The sequence below is a fragment of the Sinocyclocheilus anshuiensis genome, unplaced genomic scaffold (genome assembly GCF_001515605.1).
Source record: "Sinocyclocheilus anshuiensis isolate Anshui unplaced genomic scaffold, SAMN03320099.WGS_v1.1 scaffold718, whole genome shotgun sequence".
NCBI lineage: Eukaryota > Metazoa > Chordata > Actinopteri > Cypriniformes > Cyprinidae > Sinocyclocheilus > Sinocyclocheilus anshuiensis.
The window spans coordinates 2,842,532-2,851,686 of NW_015546102.1; the positions used below are offsets into that span (position 1 = coordinate 2,842,532).

The 9,155-nt window shown below is 35.1% G+C and overlaps 1 protein-coding gene across 1 annotated transcript in view; it reads right to left on the minus strand.

Moving 5' to 3' along the window:
* Positions 1-9,155, minus strand: part of LOC107700576 (dihydropyrimidine dehydrogenase [NADP(+)]) — a 174,782-nt gene that overhangs the window by 155,040 nt on the left and 10,587 nt on the right.

Genomic DNA, 9,155 nt, shown 5'->3' on the forward strand with positions numbered 1-9,155 from the left:
GCCAGTGCTTCACACAGAGATCTGATCTTATCCTCATCAGTCTGTCTGGAATGACACGAAGAAACAGAACAAACTGAGACAGACTAAATCCAGAAGAACTGTGGCAAAGTCTCCAAGATGCTTCAAGAAACCTACCTGCAAAGCCACAGTACTGTTAAAAGTTTTAGGCACTTGTGTAAAAATGCTTTAAAATGAGGATGCTGTCAAAAATAATGTCATAAATAGATTTTCTTTATCAATTAACTTATATTAACTAAATTAAATCAACATTTGGTGTGACCATCCTTTGTGTTTAAAGCAGCTTTTGCCCTAGGTGCACTTGCACATAGTTTTTCAGGTAGCTTTGCAGGTAGGTCTCCTGAAGCATCTTGAAGACGTTGCCACAGTTTTTCTGGATTTAGTCTGTCTCAGTTTGTTCTATTTCTTCATGTCATTCCAGACAGACTGGATGATGACGAGATCAGAAATCTGTGTGGAGCACTGGCTGTTGTCAGACTCCTTGTGCAAACAAAAATCTCAATGGATTATTACAATTAATGGCAAAATGAATGTTTGGGAAAGTAAACTGATATTTTCCAGAGACACAAAATTAGATCAATTAACCTAAAAACTGTTTAAACTGACTAAATCTCACAAATGTTGATATTGAGATGAAAAGGCAAAATTAAAATAATGTAGCCATTCATCAAAAGTTTTGAGATGTGATTTTGTGCCATCTAAGGCCAAAAGAAAAATCTAAGGTGGGGGCTAAGTTACCCCTTCTTACCCCGTGTTACCCTAAATAATGTAGTAAGTTTATATATATTGTACTGACAAATAGAATGCATGGAATGATATATAGGACAAAAACTATGAAAAAATTTTAATGGGGCATAACTATATTTAATATCTATCTATCTATACATACATACATATAGCCAGCATTGGGACATTACACATTGTACCTTGTGAGTTCTATATAACAATAATAAAATATTTTTCCCTAGTATTCCCTATCATTGCATGCAATATATTTTTGGTGATAAACATGCCAAAAATAGCACTTCTGAAATAAAGAAAAATGCCTGCAAGCCATGCCCTTCTACTCTCAGCCAACTGACAGTAATACAAAAGTAACTTAATGCATTACTTTTCTATAAAATGTATTTTTCCTCTCAATATTGCAACACATTAAAGTTAAAAGTAACACTGAAGTACCCAACACTGAATAACATGACTAGTTCTACAGCACAAATGAAGAAAAAGCAAAGATAATCATGCATTTGTGTTCCACAAACATGAAAGTATTTTAAAACATTGATATCAATCAATCAATCAATCAATAATTTTATTTCGGTCTTCACAAACAACTTTTCACAAAAGCTAACAAATAAATAAACATAATTACCGAAAAAGGTGTAGGCTGAAGCCTTGCTTATTTTGCCTACCCTTTGTACATAGTCAACTGATGAGCAACACTTTCCTCAAAAATTATAAGATAAACAAGTTACACAAACAATACACAAATATAAAAACATAATTCTAAACAAACACATTCTAGCTATTACTTCAATATTGTGACAATACATTCACAATTAATAATACTGAGTCATATAATTATTTATTACCTTATTTTTATACGTTTTCTTAAATTTACAGAGTGAATTACATAATTTTAATTCCTTATCACATTTATTCCATAGCGTTACCCCTTTGACAGATAAACACCTACTTTTTACATTATACACATACATACACATACATACACATACATACACATACATATATATATTAAAGCATATAACAATTTGTTAGTTGGCTCACAATAATCAACCCCTTTAACAATCCTAATAGCTTTCTTTGCTTTCTTTTGTATTGAATTTATATTTGTTTTGTATGTATGACCCCACACCTCCACACAATAGGTAATGTATGGAACTATGAGCGCACAATACAATAAATATAAAGTTTTTTCATTCAAAATATGTTTTATTCTATTTAGTATTGCAATGGATTTAGACATTTTTGTTTTAACATAATTAATATGTGGTTTCCAACATAACTTATGATCAATTACAACACCCAAAAATTTATTTTCATACACTCTTTCTATTTCCTCATTGTTAATCCTTAATTTAATTTTATTGTTACTCTGTCGATTACTAAATATTATAAACTTAGTTTTACTTAAATTCAGTGAAAGTCTGCTATCATCGAACCATTTTTTAAAGATCATAAGTTCGACTTCCACTGTATTCAGAAGCTGTTCCAAATTTTTCCCTGAACAATATAAATTAGTATCATCAGCAAACAATACCATTTTGAATACTTTTGACACTTTACAAATATCATTTATGTACAATAAAAACAATTTGGGGCCTAGCACCGAACCTTGCGGAACACCACAAGAAACTTTCATTATATCTGATTTAACATTATGCATTTGTACAAATTGATATCTGTCATCAAGGTAACTTTTTATCCAGTCAAAGGCTTTTCCTCTTATACCATATCTCTCAAGTTTCATCATTAATAAACCATAATCAATAGTGTCAAAAGCTTTTTTTAAATCTAGGAATACCCCCACAGTATATTCATTATTATCCATTGAAGAAGAAATCTCTTCAACCAGTTCCATCACAGCCATTGAAGTCGACCTGTTTGTTCTAAAGCCATACTGATGATCACTCAATAATTTATATTTGTCTATAAAATTATCAAGCCTGCTCACAAATATTTTCTCTAGAATTTTTGAGAACTGGGAAAGAAGAGAAATTGGTCTATAGTTGGAAAAAATATGCCGATCTCCACCTTTAAAAATAGGAATAACTTTCGCTGTTTTCATATTACTGGGGAATAAGCCTGTTAAAAAGGACTGATTACAAATATGTGTAAATGGTTTAACTATATATTCTATAATGTTTTTTATTAACGACATGTCAATTTCATTACAGTCAGTGGAATATTTGTTCTTACACTTATTGACAATATCAAGTATTTCCTTTTCATCAACTCCCCTAATAAACATTGAGTAATCATTACAAGAAATATTCATTTCATCTATCCTATCCCCAGTTCTCTGCTCCACTATCTCTTTTGCTAAATTGTACCCAATATTAACAAAATACTCATTAAATTCGTTGACAATATCATTCATTTTATTTATACTTAATTTATCATCGTTGACAAAATAATTAGGGTAATCTACTTTTACAGTATTCTTTTTAATTATACTATTAAGTACTTTCCATGTAGTTTGAATGTTATTCTTATACTTATTCAATAACTTATTATAATAGTCCTTTTTACTAAATCTTATGATACTAATTAATTTATTTTTATATAACTTATATCTTTTTTCCGCTTGATTAGTTCTAGTCGCTATAAATTTCCTGTATAATGCGTTTTTCTTTTTGCAAGCTTTCTCTATTCCCTTCGTAATCCATGGTTTATTCTCGTTTTTTTTCTTCTTTACAATCTTCTTAGACAAACAATGTTTATCATAATTATCAATTATTATGGACAAAAAAGCATCATAAGCACTATTAAGATCTTTACTTGCATAAACCTCACTCCAATTTTGATTTTTTAAGTCCTCACTAAGAGCAGCAATGACTTCTGGTGTTCTACATCGAATTATTTTAAAGCTATTTATCCCATATCGTTTTGTTTTTTCCAATAATCTTTGAAAGATAGCAAAAACTGGAAGATGATCAGTTATGTCATTTATAAATAACCCTCCTACTATTTTCCCTTCAATTTCGTTTGTATATATATTGTCTATTAATGTAGCAGTGTCTTTTGTTAATCTACTAGGTTTTGTAATCACGGGAAATAAACCTTTACTATATAGAGTGTCCGTAAAATCTGTTATCCTCATATTTCCATTTGGATTCAACAAATCAATATTGAAATCTCCACATATAATTTGTAACTTATTCTCATTCCATTTATCAAGCATACCAAATAATTTATTCATAAAGGTATCCATACAAGTTCCTGGTGATCTATACACACAACTAATAATTATATTTCTTGATCTTTCAATATCGATTTCTATGGTTACACATTCCAAAATATTTTCTATAGTCACTGACGTACTTTTAATCAGATTACATCTTAACGCTGTGTCAACGTACAACGCAACTCCTCCTCCTTTCTTATTAACTCGGTTTACCGTGAACAAATTATACCCTTCCAATTCTACTTCATGTACTTTCTCATTATCAAGCCAAGTCTCTGACACAGCGATCACATTAAATTTCTTAAACTGACACAAATAATCCTTAATGTGTATGAAGTTTTTATAAAGACTTCTACTATTTAAATGTATTATTGATAATGCCCCCTCCATAATCACATTTCTATTAAATGTATCTTCTGTATAATACTCACAACAATTGATATTTGCATTATTAAAAAAGTGATTATCCGGGTCAATATCATTTTCAATCTCGTACATTTTATGAACAGTGTGATTGCAAGATTTAAAATTCAAATTCTCGTACTTACAGTGACGTTGTAAGTGGTCAGACACACAGTCCATTTGAATATTAACCAACTCCCCATCATCAACCTCACTAAATGGAAACAAAAATTCCTTATCAATGTCCATCATATCGATAAGTCCATATAAATCTTCCTCCACACGATCTTCCCTTATCCATAGTGATCCAATTCTTAACGATCTCTTTCAGTGTGTTATTTAGCTTCTTTAGATAATCCATTATACCGTAACAGTCTTCACTTAACCATACTGATCAAGTTCTTTAAGTTCTCTTATTACATATACTTTGGCTTCTTCAGGTGTTCCATTTAGTCGTATCATTACTTTGCAATTTCTTGTCCATGTAGCTTGTATCTTATTCTGTTTCTTCAGAATGCGTGCACATCTAGCAATATCAGCATTCTTTTTTGTAAGATGTTCATTCAGGTACACCCCCGTACCCTTCAACTTCTTGGCCTGCCTCAGTAACTCGGCTTTATGCTTCCGATTCACAAACCGAACAACTATTGCAGGCTTCGCTCCGTCAATCCTTCGTTGGAGGGTATGACAGGCCACAACATTATCACTCTGAATGATCATATTCTTACTTTCAAGGAACTTGATTACTTGCTTTTCCAGGGTTAGTAGTTCATCAGGTCGGGCGTCTTCACCGTCTCTGACTCTGGCCACTGTACTGGCATACGTCCGGTGTTTAGTTTCCAGTCCACTTATAATTAAATCCTCCATTCTTGTATATTGCTCCAACTCGTCAATCCTTCTCTCCATTCCTTCAATTTTCTTATCCTTCTCTTTCACAAGATTCTTCAGTTGTTTGACTTCATCCATTAGATCAAGTAGCATAGTTTGTTGTTTAACAACTTTGCTTAACTCGTCCGACATGAAGTTTAGCGATTTCCTAATCTCCTCCAACTCCTCCTCAACCACGCTGCTGATTTTCTTCGGTGGCATTTTTGTTTGATCGCTTTTGTCTCGTGAATTTTACAATATCAATTTAACTTAGTTTGTTATTAACACGTTGATCATTTTAAGAAGTAGCTGCACGCCACAAAGTGCCGCCATCTTACGCCATATTTTCATACACTCTTTCTATTTCCTCATTGTTAATCCTTAATTTAATTTTATTGTTACTCTGTCGATTACTAAATATTATAAACTTAGTTTTACTTAAATTCAGTGAAAGTCTGCTATCATCGAACCATTTTTTAAAGATCATAAGTTCGACTTCCACTGTATTCAGAAGCTGTTCCAAATTTTTCCCTGAACAATATAAATTAGTATCATCAGCAAACAATACCATTTTGAATACTTTTGACACTTTACAAATATCATTTATGTACAATAAAAACAATTTGGGGCCTAGCACCGAACCTTGCGGAACACCACAAGAAACTTTCATTATATCTGATTTAACATTATGCATTTGTACAAATTGATATCTGTCATCAAGGTAACTTTTTATCCAGTCAAAGGCTTTTCCTCTTATACCATATCTCTCAAGTTTCATCATTAATAAACCATAATCAATAGTGTCAAAAGCTTTTTTTAAATCTAGGAATACCCCCACAGTATATTCATTATTATCCATTGAAGAAGAAATCTCTTCAACCAGTTCCATCACAGCCATTGAAGTCGACCTGTTTGTTCTAAAGCCATACTGATGATCACTCAATAATTTATATTTGTCTATAAAATTATCAAGCCTGCTCACAAATATTTTCTCTAGAATTTTTGAGAACTGGGAAAGAAGAGAAATTGGTCTATAGTTGGAAAAAATATGCCGATCTCCACCTTTAAAAATAGGAATAACTTTCGCTGTTTTCATATTACTGGGGAATAAGCCTGTTAAAAAGGACTGATTACAAATATGTGTAAATGGTTTAACTATATATTCTATAATGTTTTTTATTAACGACATGTCAATTTCATTACAGTCAGTGGAATATTTGTTCTTACACTTATTGACAATATCAAGTATTTCCTTTTCATCAACTCCCCTAATAAACATTGAGTAATCATTACAAGAAATATTCATTTCATCTATGAAACTACAAAGCACACTCAAGTCAAGGTCCTTCAAAGCCGTCTGTGACAACACTGATTAGAACGCCAGTGCAGTGGGGCCAATAAAGAGGGGTCTGACTGAAACAGTAAAGTGTGAAATGAGAGTCATGATGAGGACCATCAACATTTGATTCAGGAGCAACTTTCATTTCAAATACGCACGGCACCTTCACGCCTGCCAGTCAAATCACCCCACCACAGTCGAGGAGCTGAAGGCAGGCACCAGTGTGGGATCTTTTAATGGCAAACACAATTAACAGGCAGTTTACTGAGGGAGAAGAGAACAAGTGAGAGAGAAGCAACCATTACGATCACACTAATACCAATTTCATGCTCTTCGTAGTGTAAAAGAATACCATGTCCACAATCATTTCACTGTGCTGAAACATTATCTGACAAAGGCCAGAACAGGAGGCCAGGAGCAAATTGAAATAAGCCAATATGGCATTCTAGCTCATAAGCCAGGTGTCAGTAAAACCTTCACCCAAAAAAGGACATTGACGGAAATTCCTGATGTGATATTTGAATGCTGTGATGACTCTTGTGCATTATCTGTGTTAATATTTGTCCAATTAATACGGTTTACAATCAGTCATGCACTGTTTCCTAAACAAATTGTCATTTTATGCTACAAAACTTTCAGAAGAAATACGTTTGACAACAAATAAAGTGAGATGTAGGAAACAGTCCTTACAGGCTTTCCATTTACCCTTAGAAGCATAGAGTGATAAATTATTGATAGCACTATTAATATGTAGCATGTGTAAATCATTCTTAGTTTTGTTGGGGGTATAGAGCACTGAGTTGGAAAGGTAGGTCTTGCATGAAACTTTCATATTTTTATCTTTTATTATAATTTTATTCTACTAGGGATTAGTGACAGCACTGGCCGCTCATTAAATAATTATCACCATAATTGTTGTTAAATCTCATAACATTTCATCAAGATTAACAACTGCAGTAACGAAACCGTCAGCCGGCCATTATCAAAAAAATAATCTTCAACAGGAAGTCTACGCTGGATGCTGATAGGCTGACAGTATTGCCTATTACATGGCTATTTGCCGAATAAATATGGACATGAAATACTGACTTAAGTAGACATTCTTTTGTAACCTTACTAGAAGGTGATAAACGCATTATTAACAAATTATCAATAGTGCAGAGATTTGAAGCTCACATTTCCATTACAGATTTGTGCAAAACATTTGCGATATTTTATAAATGTTGATCAAAAAAACTATTGCAAAATTACGGCATTTCCATTAACCGATGTTATGTGACTAAAACTTACATTTTTTTCTCTCGCAATAAGTCATGGCGACTGATGTTGGTTGGTTTACGTATATCACAGCCACCACACTAGCCATTATTTTTAATCGAAGGAGATGAAGGGAGACATGTATCTTTAGCGAAGCAATGTGGAAAACCACTTCTGGGAAGTTTCTGAAATGGCGTGTGCAGACACATGCAGTGTAAATAAGGGGTTATGGTAAAGAAAACCCCTTAAACTTGAGAGCAACCCTGTATGAGGTGTTTTTTTTTTTTTGAGGTTATACTACATTAAAGAATGATCATGTGACTTTTACGTACACCAGATGACCTGTAAATGCAAAAAAAAAAAAAAAAAACTGTTTCCATTGCAGACCTGACCGAACAAGTGAAAGCACTGTGTTTGTGTTTTTGTTTCATTTCCATTTTTTGACCTGTCTGTTTTGTTTCTTTTTTCCACCGTTAACCTGCTTTGCCTGGAACAGGGGAACCGCTCCCTCGAGGAACACTTGGAGGAATTCCTCGGTCTAGCACATCTGACTGCCTTCCCGGATGACTGCTTTTGCACATTTTTGCCTGCCGGACTGAACACCACCACATGTGCGCAGTTGTACGGGGAGGGTCCTTGAGGGAGTTTCGCGGACTATGTCAAGTGGGTGCTGGTGTCATGTGGATCGTCCATGACCGTGGGACCAGCAGACGACAACACCAGCCCTGCTCCAGAACCAGAGCCCAGCCAGCCATCACCCCGCTGCACAAAGCATCAGCCTAAGCCCACCGCAGATGGAGAGCCAGCGCCCGCCACGACCGACGAGCCATCGCCAACAAGAGCGACAGAGCTGAGGATCACCCAGGAGCCAGAGCCTCATATGAAGTCTGACCAGGTGTGAGAGCCGGCTATAATGCACTCGACGGTGGATGAGAAAGTGGAGTGCGAGGGAATGGAGGAATGCCCCGCCCACTGCACCACCGCTGAGGGTCAGCTAAGGCAGGACTCTGGAGATTTAATAGATTTTTTTCTGAAGTACCCAGTCTTCCGTCATCATCTGCCTGTTACGGCCATGGAGGCCATTTATGAACTGTCTGTCTGCCCTGAACTGTCTGTCTGCCCAAAACTGTCTGAGTGTATGATAATGACGACGAAGGTCGTTACCTTGTCACTGGTGCTCCCAGTGCTGGGAGTGGCCATGTGGTGTCCCACACACCATCCCTAAGCCCCCCGAACATTCTGAACTCCCACCCACCCTCCCTCTCCTGCCTCCTCCTGTCTTCCCTGCTGCTTCAGCCCCTCTGCCGCTGTCTCCTGGCAGCCCCTCTGCTCACCCTCAGCCCACCA